We start from the raw sequence: 20,907 nt of genomic DNA, 5'->3' as shown, positions 1-20,907 counted from the left end.
ACCTACTGTATTTTATATATATTGTTCTTAGCCAACTAATATGTTTGCACATTTGTCACTGTACTTTGACATGTTTGTACAGTCTACCTGTTTGAGTTTTTTTCATGCATGCAAAACCAAGTTTGTGGAAAGAAGTTGAGTGGCTTTACCTCTATTGGTATTTTTTTTTCCACTTGCATGTTCAGATACTTATGTGCTTAAATTATTTTGTATGACTTGTGTTCTCAAAATATTTGTTTACTTCTGTCTGGTTAGAAATTTGGGAATGGCTTTTGGTTTTAATCCCTTTCCTTTTTCAATGCACAATAGTAATACTATCTTTACTGTGTGATTTCTTTTTAAACAAGGAGTTTCTGTAGAAAACCTTTTCGGTTGTTTGAATGGCTCTGTTTTAGATTGCTGAGAGATTCTGTACTGACCATGAAGGAAGGATATTTTTATGCAATTTTTTCCTCGTTTAAATTATTTTATCAAGTGATGTAGGAAGAGAAAGTAAAAACTCATAATGCAGAACTCAGAAAAGCTTTGTTATTGCTTTGTGAGATTATCTTTGAATCATGTATTCCTCATCAACCTCTTTAAGAGAAGGGGACTGACAATGACTTTTATGGCATTTTACTCATTGAAAATGGAGGATGAGAGAAAATAAGCATTTTGCCTAGAATTAGAAGTACATAGCTTGTAATAGATGGACTACAAAGCCAATACTTTTTGTTCTAAATGTATCATTTCCACTTGACATGGTTTATTTCAAGGGTCACTTTGTACTTTGGGACCACTTGATAGCATAAAATATTTAATGTATTAAATAAACCAGAATTTGATGATACTTAAAGTATACTAAGGAACCAGAATAACTTGTCTTTAATTTCTCACGAATTCATTGGTAACAGTCTTACCTTTAAAGGTACTATTGTAGTACCTTACTGTGGATTTTTTTCCCCCAAACCCCATGTCCCCCCATTCACAATACAGACCAGGCAAAGGGCCAGGGCTGAGGTGTAGATGGGTGGGTTGACTCTGCCTCCTCTTTCTGTACAGTCAGTGTAAGAACACAGCCTGCGGTAAGCACTGGGAGGCCCTTACTGTGGATTTTTTAATTTAATTTTCACATTAAGGTTTTTCCATAATTGGGTTATTCTCTTCATTTTACAGATGATGAAACTGAGGTGGAAGTGTGAAGTGTAAAGTATTGTCAGATGTGAGGCTCAGGTTTTCAGAAGAAAACAGTGGCTTACTGTATACTGAACCTGGTGATTTGGAATCAGGATATTTCAGCAGGCAGTATCCTCAGTTCCTCCTTAGTTCCTTATCTTTAAAATGAAGAGGTTAAACCAAGTGATCTCTAAATGCCTCTTTAAATCCTTCAAAATGATAATGCTTTAAAAGCTTTAGGGGTCCATGAACTTGAATAAGAAAATATTAGATACTTGTTTTCACTAATCTCTAACTGAATTGTATCATTTTCTTCAAACTATAGCAAACCAGTAGTCCCTGTGACTGTCATTATTTGAAATTAAAAATATTTTTTATCACACAGCAGTTGTTGCAGGTGTTTTGAAAATAATATGTTTGTCACTATTTGGAAGTTATGGTAGTTAATAGACTTGTCATTAGGACGTATTACTTTATATATTAAATAAATATATATTTATATTTACAAAATATTCTGAGAAAGAGTCTGTATAGTCTTTGTATTCTGCTAATGGAGTAATGGAGGTTAGATACGCTTGAGTAGCATGTTCTCCACAGTGTCTATATACACAATGGCCCATGTTGATCTCAGCTGATGTGAAAGAACTTTCTGGACACTTTTGGGGGGAGCTGTATGGGTTGAAGAGAAGAGTTGACTCTATCTCTTAGGTTTCTAGAATGATGGACTATGATCATGTTACTTTCCACTAATACTGAGCAAGCTCAATAGAAGCACAATTGTGATGATAGAAATAAATTTATGATCATCTGTTGGGCAGATAAAATATATTATGCTCACTTTGTTAAAGATGGTCTTGCCCACATAGAAGCTCGTTGCCCAGGTGATATTAATGTGTGTTGGGGGCAGGCTGTGGGCAGGCAGGGTCCTTGTAGCCTGGGGCTTGGTTTTAGGACTGAGCCTTTCCCATCCTTTTTGATGTGGGGTGGACTTTGTATCAGAGACTTCCCTATTTTGTATATTGGATTAAAGGTTTTGATTTCTGCACTATAAATGGGGGCAGAATGGGGAGCTTGCCCTCTCGGTTCTTGAGATTAGCATTAGAGAGGAGAGAGCAGAGAGAAGAGAAGAGAGAAGCCATGTGGTGGAGCCCGGGAAAAGCAGCCAAAATGGCGGAGTGTTGAAGGAAAAGCCAGTTTGTGCAGAGAAGGAGATGGGGAACAGAGGTGAATAAGGCTAGTGAGCTAGAAACCTTTGATTCTAGGAAACTCGGATAAGTCAGTAGCTTTGTGAGCACTGAATGTGAGTGGGTTTTGGAGCCCAGTGTGTGTTTTACTTGCCCGCTGGGTGCAAGCTCAGATTAAAGATGATGATCGCCCACCAGTTTTTGTCTCCATTGTTTCTTTAACGACTGTCCGAATCCATTGCGAACCTGCATGGGCCGGGCGGCTATGATGGTGGCCGTGGATACTGGCCTTACATCATCTCTATTTTGCATATTCTTTTTGAAATAATTAAGTTTCTAAGTATTGTTTTATTTGAGTTATATAGGAAAGACCTCTTATTTGAGGTTGTCTGTTGTTAATTTCCAAGAAGGAGGACTAGCTTGCCAAGAACAAAAGTTACCCACATAACACACTGTACAAAATATTCTGAAACAGAAGATCCGTTGGAAGGCTGCATTACCTTAAAAATAATAGGGCATCTGCTGTTGAGTTTTTTGTGTGTACTGTTTTTCACCTTTTTTTTTTTTTTTTACTTGTTTGACCCTTAAAATATAATTTATGTATTGAGTATAAATACTAACAAAATCTTCATATTAAGAAGTAGGAGTACACACAAAACTCAATAGCTTAATTGGAACACAAAAACTGCTAGAGTTTTGTCCTGCCGTGAGTCTGTTATTCCATTTGTAATGCATTTATCTTTGGGTAGGGTGGGATTTGCATTCCCGAGGTTACAATGAGTTTCCAGATCCTTATCACTCAGTATTAGGAGTGACTGTTTTTAGTAGTGATAATGAGGCAGCTATTCCCAGGAGGGGACTTAGTCACTGGTAGAATTGTCAGAACCCTGAAATAGTTTGGGAAAGCTCAGGATGGAAAAAGCAAGCTGTTTCAAAAACAAAACTAAAAAACTCAAGCTGCTTTTTGGGGGAGGATGAGATACGGGGACGGATCGAGGTGGCAAGAAACCAGATGAACTTCCCCGAAGTCTGCAAGCTGTCTAGAAGCCGGAAGAGATTAGTATTATTTACCTAAAGCACTCCAGTGTGAACATGAAGTTTTGAGTGTGGTAAGATTAAGTTGGTTAACAGCCACTAATCTGAAAGTATGTTTCTGTGTACATTGGCAAAATTTAATTTGAATTGAGAAAAAAATTATTCTGGTAGCGCTTGTTTTTGTTGCCAGTTTGAGAAAAATATAAGTAGTGTTTTATGCCAAGAGGCTATTTTACTGGAACTAGGAGTGTGTGTGTGAGGAGTGTTTGTGGTTGTACAGGCCAGTCACCATGCTGGGGTTTACTAACTAATAATGAAGACAAGGTCATCTTTGCCATGATTAGGCAGAATGAAGATGAGAAATGTAGACTATGCCGTCACGTTGTCTATCCCATCTCAGTTTTAAGTGCAAAAGGAATCTTTTATAAGATTAGGGTTTCTTCATGCCTGCCTACATAACAAGCTGTAAAACATTGTTTAGTTTTCTTTAAATCCAGAAATGATTCTATACCAAATCCAAACAAATCAAATCACTCTTAAGGGAATAAGTGAAAACATGTGTAGCTGCCTTGGCTGGACTACATCTGTCTGCAGACTGGCTCAATTCTCTGTGCTAATAAACACATTCCTTCTTAAACGTCCTGTGATGACCATCAGCATCAGCAATCATCCAATCTGGAGGTGAGCAGGGATGTGACAGCATTTACTTATCTGAACCGTTTGTAAACTCTGACCATAACTACTTTTCTAGCTACATAAGAGTCAATGTGACAGCTGTATAAAGACAATAAAAATAAATTCGATCCAACTATATTAAAATAATGTATTGCATATTATAATTTATGTGTACTGGAAAGTTTTAATTTAGTGTCAGGAATAACAAAGGTATGAAAGAAATTGAAGTTCTTGCACTCTTTTTTTTTTTCTTTTCCAGAGACAGAGAGAGGGATAGACAGGGACAGACAGGCAAGAACAGAGAGAGATGAGAAGCATCAATCATCAGTTTTTTTCTCGTTGTGACACCTTAGTTGTTCATTGATTGCTTTCTCATATGTGCCTTAACCGTGGGCCTTCAGCAGACCGAGTAACCCCTTGCTTGAACCAGCAACCTTGGGTCCAAGCTGGTGGGCTTTGCTCAAACCAGATGAGCCCACGCTCAAGCTGGCAACCTCGGGGTCTCGAACCTGGGTCCTCTGCATCCCAGTCCGACGCTCTCCACTGCACCACCGCCTGGTCAGGCAGTTCTTGCACTCTTAAAAGAACACTGTAGAGTTTATTATTTGAATTTCTCATGGGGTTAAATGGAAAGTCTTGTCAAGGTAAGAAATATCTAAACTTGTAGAGAATTTTTGTAAGAATTTTTTAACCAAACTGACCATATATACCTGGAAGCAACTGAGAGTTTGCAGCTTCTTTTATGCATTAGAAATTAAGGAATTATGTGTTCTCTTGAATGTGGTACTTGCAAAAGGTATTTATTTCAAAGGTGTTTTTACCTAGTTGCACAGAAACAATAGACGGGCTTTCTTAAGGCAAAGATAAGCCTTTTACTTAAGAAGTTATATTACTGAAGCATGAATATACACTGTGACCTGCCCAGTTAGGAATTTATGATCAGATCACTCTGTAAGATTGAATCCATTTTTCATCCACAGTCTCTATACTGTTCTGAAAGAATGTAAGCTAGCAGAGGGAAACCCAGTGTGAGGTGGATAGGGAGGAGTTTGTTCTAAACTGCTTAGGTAAGCCACTCGAGGGTAAGCCACTGCCTTTTCATAAGCTGGGTCAGATTGGGTATCACATGACAAGAACATTCCTAAATAATAGTTGGAGTTACACATGATTTTGAATATCAAACAATAGTAAAATGAGTAGTGATAATGATGCAGTAGTAAATTTTTGTTCTAAAAAAATTGGAAAATACAACAAATGAAAGGAAAATAATTTATTGAAAATGTACTGTATTCTGAAAAAGGAATTATGAGCTAAAACATTCTGAACTTTTTGCTAGTTTTTCTTATGTTTTTATATTTGTATTTTTTATCTAAGTGTTAAATGTGCATTTTAAAGATTCAAGACTTGTTTTGAAAGGCAGCAGTTCTCCCACTTCATCCCCCACTTTTTCCTCCCTAGATGCAAACACTTCAAATTTCTTTTCTTCCTTTTTATTGAATTTATTGGGGTAAACTTTAATTTCTTATAACTGATTCTTTCTGTATTTACCTCTGTTCTTGTAGGGGAGGAACATATATTTTTCTTACTACCGTCCTTGGTTCTCTACCGGGGCCCTGTAAATTGGGTTCACAATGGACTAATTAACAAGAGAAGAGCATAAAAATTCATTCAATCTAAGTGTTATGTGACATGGGAACCTTTATAAGGAATGAAGAAGACCTGAAGAAGTGGTGAGGGCAGAGCATTTTTATGCTAGATTGATGAAGAGTGAATAGTCATGTAAAATTGTGATAGGACAGGCCTGACCAGGCGGTGGCGCAGTGGATAGAGCGTCGGACTGGGATGTGGAGGACCCAGGCTCGAGACCCTGAGGTCACCAGCTTGAGCGTGGGCTCATCTGGTTTGAGCAAAGCTCACTAGGTTGGACGCAAGGTCGCTGGCTCAAGCAAGGGGTTACTCGGTCTGCTGAAGGCCCACGGTCAAGGCACATATGAGAAAGCAATCAATGAACAACTAAAGTGCCCCAATGAAAAACTGATGATTGATACTTCTCATCTCTCCGTTCCTGTCTGTCTGTCCCTCTCTCTGACTCTCGCTCTCTGTAAATAAATAAATAAATAAATAAATAATGAAATAAAAATAATAAAATTATGATAGGACAGAAGACTATGAGCGAAGAGTGGTGAACTGGGGAAACTCAGCAAGGCCAGTTTCTTGGAATTTTCCTGTGACCATCCATCTTCAGAGATAAGGATGCTCCTTTCCTTAGGGCACTTCTCACATGAGGTTCTTAGGACCTGTTGCAGGGGAGAAGAGAGGATCAGAGTCCTTCCCACATTTGCCACTTCTCAAATTTCTTCGCCTAAAACATTCAGTATGTCAGGCATAGTTTGGGGTAGTAAGTTCTGTACACAGTCGGTCTTACAGCATTCTTGCATTAAGATTGCTTGGTTTCTCAGATTCAGGGATTATCTTTTGATTTCCCATTATGGCAGGTGAGGATTTAGGCTTTTCCCCAGGTATACCTTTTCTTCTCCCATCCTAGCATTGCTGTTCACAGCTTTGCTAGATCGATAGTCAATGTTTACACAGTTAAACTGACTGAAAGTACTAGTCACAGTTAAGTGATGTAGTAATCTGTGAACACTTTTACTTTTCTCTACAATTTTTGTTTTTTCCTGAATTTTGTACTTTACTTTTTTGCTATCTTCTCCTTATTTAGTAGGTCCTTGTATAATGTTGTTTTGTTCAACATCATTTTGTTCAATATTATTTTATTACAATGTTGACGAGGAAGAAGAAATCAGTACCCAACTGGGGCTACTGTCTGTGTGGAGTTTGCAGTCTCCCCACGTCTGCATAGGTTTTCTCTGGGTGCTCCAGTTTCCTCTCACAGCTCAAAGATGTGCACAGGTGAACTGGAGTGTCTAAACTATCCCAGTCCGGGTGAGTGTGGGTGGGTGTGAGTGTGCCCTGTGATGAAAGGGCATTCTGTCCAGGGTGGGGTCCCCTTCTTGTGCTTTGAGCTGCCAGGATAGGCTCTGGCCACCCATGACCTGACTTATTTTTATTAATCTCTCAAATATATGATATCTCACATTTGTTAAGTATTTTAGATCTTTATTTAGAAGTTTGGTAATGTTTTGTGAACAGAAGTAGGCTGTAGAAACTTAACCTGTTGTTTATATCAATTAACCTATGGTAAATTGGTTTCTTTATATATATATTGTTTAGCACAGGGGTCGGGAACTTTTTTGGCTGAGAGAGCTATGAATGAATGCCACATATTTTAAAATGTAATTCCGTGAGAGCCATACAATATGTTTAACACTGAATACAAGTAAATGTGTGCATTTTATGTAAGACCAACACTTTTAAAGTACAGTAAGTCTCTGAATTCTTTTTAATAATGTTGTTATGCTGTTGCTAACCAATGATGAATAAAGTACTTCTCACTATTACTGCGACTTCTGGTGCTGCATGGTTTTGCTGATGGCTTTGTAGTCTGGTTGATATGTGGTGAGGTTAAGCTTCATGCAGGCGTTGAGACTTCCATCCGTTAAACGTGATCGTAGGTCTTAACATTCTTTAGATGTGAGAAAGACTGCTCACATGCATACGTAGAGCCAAACATCGTCAGTACAGCAATACTCACACGCTGCAGTGTGTGGTATGTGACGGGAAGCGTGTTCCAAGTTTTGACAATCAAGCCTGACCTGTGGTGGCGCAGTGGATAAAGCGTCGACCTGGAAATGCTGAGGTCGCCGGTTCGAAACCCTGGGCTTGCCTGGTCAAGGCACATATGGGAGTTGATGCTTCCAGCTCCTCCCCCCCTTCTCTCTCTCTGTCTCTCCTCTCTCTCTCTCTCTCTTCCTCTCCTCTCTAAAAAATGAATAAATAAATAACCCCTCCCCCCAAGTTTTGACAATCAACTGGTTCACTGGTTGAAGTTTTTCATTTCTCCCCACTTGTGTTTGTTCGCCTACTCTGCTTGCTGTTGTGCAAGTCTTTCCAAATCTTCATTAGTGACTTGAACTTATTCACCCACATGTATGAGGCCTTCAGGTCAGCAGCTTGTAGCTCAAAATCTCTGATGGAGACACCAGGGATGTAACTCAGGCGCTGTCCGCTGCACACTCATGTGGATGAGTGATGAATTTAAAAAGATGAATGCGCTCACAAAATTCTCCAAAGCGCACTTGGAATGACTGCAGGAGATTAGATGTGAAGCCTGCTAGCTGCTGGAGATCAAGATATTGAGCAGGGTCACATGCTATGCATGCATCTTTAAACTCTCCCAGTTTTTCAAAGTGTAGTAAAGACCTGTTTCAAAGTCAGCGATGAAGAGTGCCAGCTTGTTTTTAAATGCAAACACTGCTTGTTGAGGGGATAAGACTGTATTTCCAACACCTTGCATTTTCACATTGAGCTGGATCAGATGTTCAGTCATGTCCACGAATAGTAGCCACTCAGTGGTAGCTAACTCAGGATGCTCGACGTTTTTCATTTAAAGAAAAGTCCGGATTTTGCTCTGACAAGCCGCGAAACGGCTGAGCACCTTCCCTCTTGACAACCAACGCACATTGCTGTGCAGAAGCAGACCAGGATAATTATTCCCAACTTTATCCAGCAGTGTTTTAAACTGGCGATCGTTTAAAGCTCGGGCAACAATAAAGTTGACCACCCGAATGACCAGCGACATCACCTCACCAAGCTGTTCGCCACACATCTGAGCACAAAGCGCCTCCTGATGTAGGATGCAGTGAAAACTTAGGATGGGTCTCTTTTCCTGTTTATGAAGAAGCGCTACGAATCCTCTGTTTTCCTCCACCATGCACGGAGCACCATCAGTACACACCGGAATAAGTTTATCCATCGGTAGATTTTTTTTCTTTAGCAAACTCAGTGAAAGATTTGAATAAATCCTCCCCTCTTGTTTCTTTCATAGGCAAAAACAGCAAGACTTTCCTCACCAACAGCATACCTTGTAATCACACTTAACTGGGATAAATGACTTACTTCTGTTGACTCATCCAAAGCGAGAGAAAAGAATGGTGCTGCATTTATGTCTTTCACTTGTGTTGCCTCAATTTGATTTGCCATCATGATAGTACAATTGTGAACAGTTCTAGCCGACAGGCATGTCTTTTATTTGTTTGATTATCTTGTCTATCTGAAAAGTCGTCAAAAAGTTCATTGGCAACATCAAGCATGAATGTTTTAGCATACTCCCCATCTGTGAATGGCTTTCCGTTTCTCACAATTGCTAAAGCACCAGCAAAGCTAGCCGAATTCCAGTCACCTTGTTGTGTCTAAACACAGAGTTGCTGCTGACTAGCTTGCACTCTGCACAGTAGCTCTTGACATGCTTTCTTCCTGCTGTCCCCTGCTGGATATTTTGATGCAAATGTAGTATGGCGTGTGCCGAAGTGCCACTTTATATTTGACCATTTCATCGATGCAATTTTATCATTGCATATTAGACACACTGCAGAACCTGCTTTCTCTACAAAGGCGAATTCCTCTGTCCATTCCTGCTGAAAAGTACGATACTCATCTTTTTTTCTTTTAGCCATCTTCTTCGTCAAAAGGGTTTTTGCAATTAGCTAGCTGACTACTTGATTAAAAGGAGAGAAGTTTACTTCCTGACCTCACAACAACCCGTGTACATTACGCATTATCCAATAAAAATTTGGTGTTGTCCCGGAGGACAGCTGTGATTGGCTCCAGCCACCTTTATCCATGAACATGAGCAGTGGGAAATGAACGGATTATAATACATGAGAATGTTTTATATTTTTAACATTATTTTTTTTATTAAAGATTTGTCTGCGAGCCAGATGCAGCCATCAAAAGAGCCACATCTGGCTCGAGAGCCATAGGTTCCCGACTCCTGGTTTAGCAATTTCCAAGAGCCTATCAGCGATGTTAAGTATGAACTTACTGTATAGTTCAAATTGCAACTTGTCCAAATTTCCTTTCAGGAAATTCTGACACTTCAGGCATCTGTTAGCTTCTCATTTAGTTAAGATGTGTTCCTACTGTTTTTATGCATGCTCTTATCCCGGGACTGCCCTTCACCAGCATCTTAGGGAAGTTCTTTGCCTCTTTGTATTGGATTTCTTGTTTTCTAACTCTTCTATCTTCCTGTTTACCTTGGTTTATACTTTTGTTTTGGCAGAGTATATTCTCTGTAAGTGCCTGAGAAAGTTCATGGGAGTTAAACTTGAATGAATAAAAATGCCATTTTGTATGCTTATTATTAATTGGTTGGTTGGGTATAGAATTCTAGTTTGAAATTTTTCCTTTGAAATTTTAAAGGCATGGATGGCTTCATTATTTTCTAGTTTCCTCTAAGCTTACTTCATTGCTCTTGAAAACCAAAGCCATTGGGTTCCTGATTATTTATGTGATCAGTTCTTTTCGTTGTTGGCTGTTTGAAATTGCACAATACAACAATGTGCCTTGATGGAGTTTCGTTTCATCCATTGTACTGAGTACTTGAGGAACCCTTTCAATCTGGCAACTGTTTTGTTGATGACTTTCTCTAATCCTTTTTTAATTACCAGGAAAGCATGCTTGTGCTCATTCTTACTTTCTGACTCTATTTTTAGTCTTTATTTATTTATTATTTTTTATTTTAGTGAGAGAAGGGGAGGCAGAGACAAGTGCTGAGACCCGGATCCACCCAGCAAGTGCTGAGACCCGGATCCACCCAGCAAGCCCCACTAGAGGGCAATGCTCTGCCCATCTGGGGCCCTTGCTCTGTTGCAACCCGAGCCAATTTTAGTGCCTGAGGTGGAGGCCATGGAGCCATCCTCAGCGCCTGGGGCCAACTCACTCTAATGGGCCATGGCTGCAGGAGGGGAGAAGAAGAGAGAGAAAGAGATTAAAAGGAGAGAGAGAGAGAAGTAAGAGGGGGAGGGGTAGAGAAGTAGATGGGTGCTTCTCCTGTGTGCCCTGACTGGGAATTGAACTGAGGACATCCACACTTTTTTTTCTTTTTAGCATACTGGTTCTTCATATTTGTAGTATTTTCTCTTATGTTTCTGAAAATATTAATGGTGAGTTTTTCCTCGGTGTTTTCTTCTGCCTACATAGTATCTGTCAGGACTAGTTACATAATTTTCAAGGCTCAGTGTGGGGCTTCTGTTTCAGCTTTTATTAAAGAATTCCAGACAGCATGAGCGGAGCATTAGCCCTGACATGGAGCTCTTCTGTGTGCACAGTGCTCTGTGACTGCCCAGGTCATCCTATGAAGCTAACCCTGCTCTCGCGCCCAACTTGCTCTTTCTGTTTCCAGCTCTATCTTTTCTGTTGAAGATGTTTAACAATTCTTGGTTATTTGCTAATATTTAGGAGTGGATCCTGAAAAGCTGATTGGAAACTCTGAATATGTAAGTAGGGCTTATCAAGTTTGAGTTACAGTTACCAAGTATAAGATGACCTGGCTGGGCAAATCTAGTTAGGAAATTTGTCAGTATTTTTATCTTTTTCCTCAACAATGTAAGGGGGCTCTAAATAGGCTTAGCCAATTTTCTGTTGGTTTGCAAGGCATGTATGTAAGTGCAGTCAGAAAAAATTGTACTGATTCTAGAATATTTTTTATTTCCATAAAGGAAGAACTAAGTCTCTCTAAGTGGGTGTTGAACCAGATGACCCATTTTTCATATGGATGTGTTGGGACATAAGGAAACACATAAAACAGCTTTAGATCGTATCAGCTTGGTCTTGAGGACAGTTGAAACAATAGTGTCTACTTGTCCTAGATTCTGTAGCAATTCCAGTTGCCCATCAGTGGCTGGATCTGGTGACTTGTTCACCTCATCCCCTCTGAAGCAGGTTCCCTCATCTAGTGAGTCTTCTAGTGACTGTTTCTCTACTCCTCCATTAGATTTGAGCTGATTGGGTTGGTTAGACTCTTATTACCCTTACTTTCACAGCAGTCCACCTCATAGTCCACTAAGTTCTCCTTTCAGTATCGATGGTGATCTTTTGGTTAAGGCCAGAATAGAAAGTCACAAGATTGCTAGGGTGGCAATGTAAGTAGACGAAATTGCCTGTCATGTTTCAGAAGGGGATGTGGGCCCTTCAGAAACTTAAGAAACTCCTGGATCCTTCCAGTGAGGAATGTATATATTTACATATATTTTTAAAAAACATTTTTGTGGTTCAAGACAAAGCTGTGGCTAAAAGGAATAGATATGTGATCAAATTCTGTTTGACACTATGTATGTATAAAATAAAGTAGACGACCAGTTGAATCGTCTTGTTCAAAGTTATGAAGATGGTAATTATTTCTAAAGATCTAGTGTATGGGTTATTTAATTCCTAATTTAAACATTTCTATGAAAAGGGCTTCTGGCAACTACTGCTTGTTGCTCCTCTGTACAGTCTTTTCTTTCCTCACCATCTGTTGTGTTTGAAGTAAAGGTGCTCCTGCTGCCACTTTCCAGGATGAAATCCAGGTCAGACTCTTTGTGTGTTAATGGCCATTTTTTGTTTGTTTGGTCCTTTGTAATTTTGGTGATCTTTTGCCTGGGAAGAAATGCTTCTCTTTCTCAGGATATGTTGGAGGGAAGCGGGGGAGGAGTTAGGCTAGGTTTCCCCTATATTGCTGTGTGCTCAGGAACAACATTCTGTAGAGCAGAGCAGTGGTTTTCGACCGCTGCTGGTCCGTGGGCCAGTGCTGGTCTGCCAGAAATTTTGTGCTGGTCCATGAACAAGTCATCTACCAGCACTGGTCTGTGGACGGTTGTTGAAAAACTGCTGTTAGAGAGTCTGAAATCTTTTCAGTCTGAAATCTTTTCAGACTCTTTATTCATATAAAATTCATATAAAAATATCTTTCCAGAGTACAATTATTAAATCATCTTGCATCGCATATTGAACAAATCACCTTACGTTTTAAAAAAATTACAAAATTGGACTTTCTTGTGCTTTCTAGATCCTGTGACTGTTATGCTTGCCATAACTCTGCCTCAGAAACTGACCTGCATTTACCATGGCATTGCCCACAGCATGCATTTGAAATGGGAAATGTATAAATGAGGGGCCCTGTTGGCACGGTTTAGGGAGAATTATGGTAGTATATGGCAGGTTTAAGCAAAGCTGACTGGCAGTTGACTGTCAAGGTGATGGTGAATGCCTGCTTGACTAGTAACCTCACAGGAGCTCCCTTTCTCAGCCCCAGATGGTAAAGCAGTTAGTCCTCAGATAGTGTATAACCGGGAGCCATGCCCCTCACTTTTTTTTTTTTAATTTTATTTATTTATTTATTTATTCATTCACTTTTAGAGAGGAGAGACAGAGGGAGAGAAAGAGACAGAGAGGTAGCGAGAGGAGGGAGAGACAGAGAGAAGGGGGGAGGAGCTGGAAGCATCAACTCCCATATGTGCCTTGACCAGGCAAACCCAGGGTTTCAAACCGGCGACCTCAGCATTTCCAGGTTGACGCTTATCCACTGCACCACCACAGGTCACGCACCCCCCTCACATTTTTTAAATATCCTAAGCTAAATGATAGGGTGAATATTTTGCCAAACTTATCAATAGGTTTTTTTTGTTTTTGTTTTTACCTCCTTTCATTTAAGGGACACTTTTATTTAAAAACTTAAGTTTTAAGATGAGGAAGATTAAAAAAATTTTTATTTTTACTTTTCTTAAGTGAGACACAGGGAGGCAGACAGACAGACTCCCACATGTGCCCTGACCAGGATCTACCTGGCAAGCACCCTATGAGGTGATGCTCTGACCATCTAGGGCCATTGCTCCATTACTTGGCAACTGAGCCACTTAAGCGCCCAAGGTGAGGCCATGGAGCCATCCTAGTGGCCAGGGCCAACTTGCTCCAACTTAGCCATGGCTTCGGGAGGAAAGAGATGGATAGAGAAGGGGAGGGGAAGGGGTAGAAAAGCAGATGATCACTTCTCCTGTGTACCCTGACTGGGAATTGAATCTGGAACATCCACACACTAGGCCGACACTGTACCGCTGAGCTAACCTGCCAGGGCCCCAAAATTTTATGTATGGTCATGGTCTTTATTAAAACTTATTAAAACTGGCTTACTGTTGAAATAGCAGATGGCTGTGATAAAATGGGAACGTGTGAACTGAAAAAGAAACCAATGCAGATTTAATCATAATTTAAAATATCTCCATTATTCACTAAAATATTTTTCCTTTGGGTTAACTATTAATACTGTTTTCTCTTTATTCATCCTTTGATAAAACCAAAGAATAAAAAATGAACACAGAGCAAATGACCAAGGTGGCTTTGAAATTTATAGATTTTTAGGAAACAGACTTTTCAAAGTCAAAGAATCTTGAAAATAAGGCAGTAACTTGTAAGAGCAAGGTTGACCTGGGCTTTTTGCTTTTTCTTTCCATGGAGTTGTCAATGGATTATAACTTTCAGGAATATCTGCTCCTCTTGTAACATAAGGAATATCAGAAGTATATTATTCACAGATGCCATAACATTGCAAGGGCTTTAACATACATCCCCTCCTATCACTTCCCTTAAAAAAGTGAAAGAAAGAAATAAGTATCTTTCCTTTGCACCTTTCCCCAACCAAATATACATGACTTTTTTCTGAGACAACTCGGAATATTTCTAATGGGTCCCCATGCTTAGCTCAGTGCCAGGCCCCAGGAGGTGTTTAGCATTTGTTGAATGGAGAAATGAATCAGTGCCTGTTTCCGAATTGATCCCTCTCATATCCAGTCTCTGTAAAGGTGCTCCAGGGATCTGTCAAAAATACTGACCCAACCATGCTACTTCCCTTTTTAAAATCCTTTAGTGGCCCTCTCTGCATGAAGTTTTTCCTCTCAGACATTTTTCCTTCTAAAATTTTTTTTGATACTATGAAATTAACATGTATACTGTGGTCAGAAATTCAAACAACACTGAAAATAGATGCAAAAGACTATATGCCTCTAACTATCCTTCTCAAATATTTAGTTTGCTGGGCATATACTGTATTGACAAGTCCCTCCCATTTTCTTAATTTCAATATAAATCACATGCCATAATAGCCACCTTTAAAAAGTGTGCAATTTACTGGTGTTTATTATAGTCACAAAGTTGTGCAGCCATCACCTGCAATTCTAGGACATTTTTGTCACTCCCAAAAGAAACCCCTACACACACACACACTCTGGCTCTAAGCAACCACTAAACCATTTTCTGTTTCTAAAGGTTTGCCTATTTTGGACATTTTCCTGCAGATGGAATCATAACAATATGTGATCTTTTGTGTCTGGAATTTTTTTCACTTAATATGATGTTTTCAAGGATCATCCATGTTTTATTGTGTAGTCATTCACTTATTTTTATGGCTATATAATAACCCATTGTATGTATGTACATTTTATTTACCCATTCATCCACTGATGGATATCTGGATTGTTTTTACCTTTCGGCTATTTTTATGGTACTGCTATACATTTTTGTGTACAAATATTTTTGTACCTGTTCTTTTGGATGTATACCTAAGAGAAGAACTACTAGGTCATGTGTTAATTCTGTTTAATAGTTTTTGTTTTATCAATTTAGATCTTTTATCTGGTAAATTTTTCTGTTAGACCAAATAATTTCTAATTTGATTGTTTTACTTGAAAGCCCCAAATAACATGTAATTTGCAAATGATGACAAATTTTTGTTTTTCCTCTTCAAATATTTTAATCTTTTTGTAATATGATGACTGACATCTTTGTTTTATTCTTGGCTCTAATTTGGGAATGTTTTTAACATTTTGCTATTGTGTATGCTAATACATTTGTAGTAGATTTCTTATATTAGGGTAAAGTTTTCTTCCATCTCGAGTCTGTTAAGAATTTTTTTTAAAAGATCAAAAGTATGGCCTCACTTGTGGTGGCACAGTGGGTAGAGCATTGACCTGGGATGCTCAAGTTCCAAGTTTGAAACCCTGAGGTCGCCTACTTGAGCAAGGGTTCATCCTGCTTGAGCTCAGGCTCACCAGCTTGAGCACAGGGTCGCTGGCTTGAGCACAAAGGTCACTGGCTCAGGTGGAGCCCCCCAGTCAAGGCACATAAAAGAAGCAATCAATGAACAACTAAAGTGCTGCAACTATGAGTTGATGCTTCTCATCTCTCTCTCCTCCCCCACTCTCCCTTTCTCTCTCTCTCTCTCTCTCTCTTTTTCTCTCTCTCTTACACACACATTAATCAAGAGTATATACTAAATATTATTTAAGAATTTGAGATATGCGTTTTTCCTTTATATTGTTAGTATTTCAGGAGCATTGGGCTTTCACTACTATTTGCCTTGGGTTCTTCCTGGTTACTTAAGTGAATTTTTCTTCCTATCCAGATTGTTGGTCACATATACAAAATCTGAAAACCAATCTGAGTATCTGTGTTCTGGAACCTCTGTAGTCCCAAATTCAGCGATAGTGAAGATGTTAGAATATTACCCAACATGTTTATTTACTTCAGTCCTCTTATTTCCTTCATTCCCCCCCCCCCAAGCTTCACAATTTAAATTCTTTCTGTTTAGATTCAAGAAACACACTCCTTTACGTGTTTATAAATATATTCCATAATTGGTTCTTCTCCTCCCACCTTATTCCTGATAAAAAACAAAGCTTCAGTGAAGTAGCAAATTATCTCTGTTAATAGGGTGCTCATCACCATGGTAATAAGGAGCTAACTTATACATGAAATGCTGGTCTGTTGCTTTTCTAAAGGACCTAAGATAATCCAAATACTTTTGTAGATCAGACAGCTGGCCTTTGCAAGGTGTCTCAGTATCCTCAGCATGCACATGATACAGCTAAGGTAGTTTATAGAGGAAGTAAAATCCCCTGAGTTGAGGTTCCATCATGTTACAAAAACTCCAAAACATATCCAGATGTTCTTTACTTTCTGCCTGTGGATAATCAAGTAGCTTCCTATTAAAGCTCATTAACAGTCTCCTTTCCCCCAAATCCACATTGAAGAGAATTAAATGAGACAAAGGTAAAAACTGATTTTACATTTGGGCCAGATTGTATAAATAAGGGCCACAAATAATCTTTGATTTAAATACAGTGTGCCTAGAGTGCGGAGGACCCGGGTTCGATTCCCGGCCAGGGCACACAGGAGAAGCGCCCATTTGCTTCTCCACCCCTCCGCTGCTCTTTCCTCTCTGTCTCTCTCTTCCCCTCCCGCAGCCAAGGCTCCATTGGAGCAAAGATGGCCCGGGCGCTGGGGATGGCTCTGTGGCCTCTGCCTCAGGCGCTAGAGTGGCTCTGGTCGCAACATGGCGACGCCCAGGATGGGCAGAGCATCGCCCCCTGGTGGGCAGAGCGTCGCCCCTGGTGGGCGTGCCGGGTGGATCCCGGTCGGGCGCATGCGGGAGTCTGTCTGACTGTCTCTCCCCGTTTCCAGCTTCAGAAAAATGAAAAAAAAAAAAAAAATACAGTGTGTCTGTAAAGTCATGGTGCACTTTTGACTGGTCACAGGAAAGCAACAAAAGACAACAGAAATGTGAAATCTACACCAAATAAAAGGAAAACTCTCCCAGTTTCATACCTATTCAGTGCAATTCGATGTGGGCTCACGCACAGATTTTTTAGGGCTCCTTAGGTAGCTATCCCGTATAGCAGGGGTCCCCAAACTTTTTACACAGGGGGCCAGTTCACTGTCCCTCAGACCATTGGAGGGCCGGACCATAAAAAAAAACTATGAACGAATCCCTCTGCACACTGCACATATCTTATTTTAAAGTAAAAAAACAAAACGGGAACAAATACAATATTTAAAATAAAGAACAAGTAAATTTAAATCAACAAACTGACCAGTATTTCAGTGGGAACTATGCTCCTCTCACTGACCACCAATGAAAGAAGTGCCCCTTCCGGAAGTGCGGCAGGGGCCGGATAAATGGCCTCAGGGGGCCGCATGTGGCCCGCGGGCTGGGCCGTAGTTTGGGGACCCCTGCCGTATAGCCTCTACAGACTCGTCACTGACTGATGGCCTACCAGAACGGGGTTTCTCCATCAAACTGCCAGTTTCCTTCAACTGCTTATCCCACTGAGTAATGTTATTCCTATGTGGTGGCGCTTTGTTATAAACGCGCCGATATTCACGTTGCACTTTGGTCACGGATTCGAATTTAGCGAGCCACAGAACACACCGAACTTTCCTCTGTACTGTCCACATCTCAACTGGCATGGCTGTGAGCTGCTCTGCTGTATATACACTGTGTTACATCATCATCTGCGCATGTGCACATGCTGCCACATCATCCTACAGAAACTGGAGGGTTTTCCTTTTATTTGGTGCAGATTTCACATTTCTATTGTCTTTTGTTACTTTCCTGTGACCCGTCAAAAGTGCACCATAACTTTACGGACACACTGTACATTGTGGTTACATTTTGAAATGCTTTATCTTATATCTTGTTTTGAGAAATTTGTTTGGGACCTAAATCTTAGGTCTTTTCCTTAATGGTTGTGTTTAAAGCTAAGATCTAGGGAAATGGTTGGTGGGGAGAGAAATAGACCAGGATTTGAGATTTTTCTGCCTGAAACACTTTTCCTGATTTTTGGAGGATGTCAGAAATAAAATAAAATTTTCAGGTTAATAAAGAGGACTAGCCTGACCAGGCGGTGGCGCAGTGGATAGAGCGTCAGACTGGGATGCGGAAGTACCCAGGTTCGAGACTCCGAGGTTGTGCGCAGGCTCATCTGGCTTGAGCAAAGAGCTCGCCAGCTTGGACCCAAGGTCGCTGGCTCTAGCAAGGGGTTACTCGGTCTGCTGAAGGCCCACGGTCAAGGCACATGTGAGAAAGCAATCAATGAACAACTAAGAAGTCGCAACGCGCAACGAGAAACTGATGATTGATGCTTCTCATCTCTCTCTGTTCCTGTCTGTCTGTCCCTGTCTATCTCTGCCTCTGTAAAAAAAAAATAAATAAAAAAATAAATAAAGAGGACTAATTTTTAGTTTAGTGATAGAATTAAAGAGTTTAGAAAAAATCAAAGTATAATTCCTTTTGGACTAGCCAGGTAATTTTCTTTACAGATAATGACCAAAAGAAGGTAAGCTTCATTATTATCAGGAAAACAAGAGTTTGAGATGCAGGATAAAGAAAAACTCACAATAATACAAACTCTGGGGGCATTTTGATATTAATTAGAAATCAAAGACCTCCTAAAAATTTTGGTATTTTTTTAATAATTTTTATTTTATTTATTCATTTTAGAGAGGAGAGAGAGAGAGACAGGGAGGGAGGAGCTGGAAGCATCAACTCCCATATGTACCTTGACCAGGCAAGCCCAGGGTTTCGAACCGGCGACCTCAGCATTTCCAGGTCGATGCTTTATCCACTGCGCCACCACAGGTCAGGCCACAAATTTTGGTATAATTTTTATTCAACAAATATTGTATCTAAAATATACTGTTTGGGCCCTATAGATACAGCAGTGAACAAAACTTAGTCTTCCCCTAGAGCAGAGGTTCTAGCAGAGGAAGATGCACCAACACAGACACATGTCAGGAGGGAGGGGGCAGTGCTACAGAGAATACAAAGAAAGGACAAAGGGAATAGGAAATGTGAGGAGTAGCACTCCTTTAAGTGGGTGATCAAGGAGTTCCTCCCTAAAATGATGGTATTTGAGCAGATATGTTGAAGAAAATCAGAGTGACACAGGTAAATATATGGAGGAAGAAGCAAAAGAAACGAGCAAATGTAAAGACTCTGGGTGGGATTGTGTGCTGAGGAAGAGAAACAAGTCCCATTGGAGCAAAGTAAGCAAAGGGGAGAAATACACATAGTTGGGGGCCATCTTAGGGGAACAAATGGAGGGTGTGGCATAGAGAATGATGTAATAGAACCCCCCCCTTTTAGAGGACCATTCTGGCTGCTGAGTTTGAGATTAAGGCATATGGGGAGCAAAAATAGAATTGAGAGACTAGTAGGAGACTAATTTGGGTGAGAAATGGTGGCTTAGAACAGGGTAGTAGCAGTGATGGTGGTGAATGATACTTGGATTCTGAATATATTTTTGAAGGGAGAGCCAGTGGGATTTGCTGATGTAGTTTGTGGGAGAAAAAAAGGGGATTATGGATAACTCAAAGTTTTTTGTTTTTAGCAATTGTAAAAATATGGTTGTTGTTTACTAAAATGGGGAAGATTTTTGGAGGGTGGTGGTGGTATATGCACAGGATTTTTTTTGGTGGGGGGGGGCAGGACATGTTAAGTTTGAAATGTTCATTAGACATTCCAAGTGGAGATTCTGAATAGTATTGTCAACTTTAAAGATATAATAGCCAGTTATTTTACCAGCAAAAATGAGTTTATTCAGGATGGCAAAGGAATTGCAATTTGGGATACTCAAGTAGTGGCAAACCATAAGACAGGTCTAGAGAGAACAAAGGAGAGGAATATTATAGACAAAAAGGAGATTGTTAGGAGAGGCTGTTATAAACAAAATGTCCATTGGAAGACCCCAGGAGTTCAAATGTAGTGGTTTTCCATTGGCTGAACTATGGCAGATTATCATTGGCTGAGTCTGTTGCTAGGCAAAGAGAAAATCTCCCTTCTTCTTCTTGGAGTCTGCAAGGTATGATGAGTAGTAGTGCATGAGAGATTCCCCTTCAGGACTTCCCACTTCATTTTAAATAAGGTTTTCTTTGCCTGACCTGTGGTGGCAAAGCATCAGCCTGGAACGTGGAGGTCGCTGGTTTGAAACCCTGGGCTTGCCAGGTCAAGGCACATATGGGAGTTGATGCTTCCTGCTCCTCCTCCTTCTCGCTCTCTCTCTCTTCCTCTCTCTCCTCTCTAAAATGAATAAAGTCTTTAAAAAAAAATAAGGTTGGCCCTGGATGGTTGTCTCAGTGGTAGAGCGTC

General features: G+C 40.1%; 1 protein-coding gene and 1 non-coding gene across 8 annotated transcripts in view; one reads left to right on the top strand and one right to left on the bottom strand.

Moving 5' to 3' along the window:
• The window catches only part of FBXO34 (F-box protein 34), a 105,442-nt gene that overhangs the window by 40,343 nt on the left and 44,192 nt on the right, over positions 1-20,907 (top strand). The window contains exon 1 of one of the 7 annotated variants that reach the window (XM_066276040.1): positions 3,322-3,448. The exons of 5 other annotated variants lie outside the window; for them this stretch is intronic. The gene's annotated coding sequence lies outside the window, so the exon portion shown is untranslated. Of the gene's footprint in view, positions 1-3,321; positions 3,449-19,362; positions 19,399-20,907 lie in introns of those variants that run through there. One more of the 7 variants, XM_066276041.1, reaches the window with a different exon arrangement.
• On the bottom strand, positions 951-1,081 carry LOC136336674 (small nucleolar RNA SNORA51). The gene has a single exon (XR_010731507.1). It is a non-coding gene; the product is annotated as a small nucleolar RNA SNORA51 (small nucleolar RNA).

Source organism: Saccopteryx bilineata, chromosome 4 (assembly GCF_036850765.1).
Source record: "Saccopteryx bilineata isolate mSacBil1 chromosome 4, mSacBil1_pri_phased_curated, whole genome shotgun sequence".
In the NCBI taxonomy this organism is placed as follows: Eukaryota; Metazoa; Chordata; class Mammalia; order Chiroptera; family Emballonuridae; genus Saccopteryx; species Saccopteryx bilineata.
This window is presented reverse-complemented; position numbering and strand designations above follow the sequence as displayed.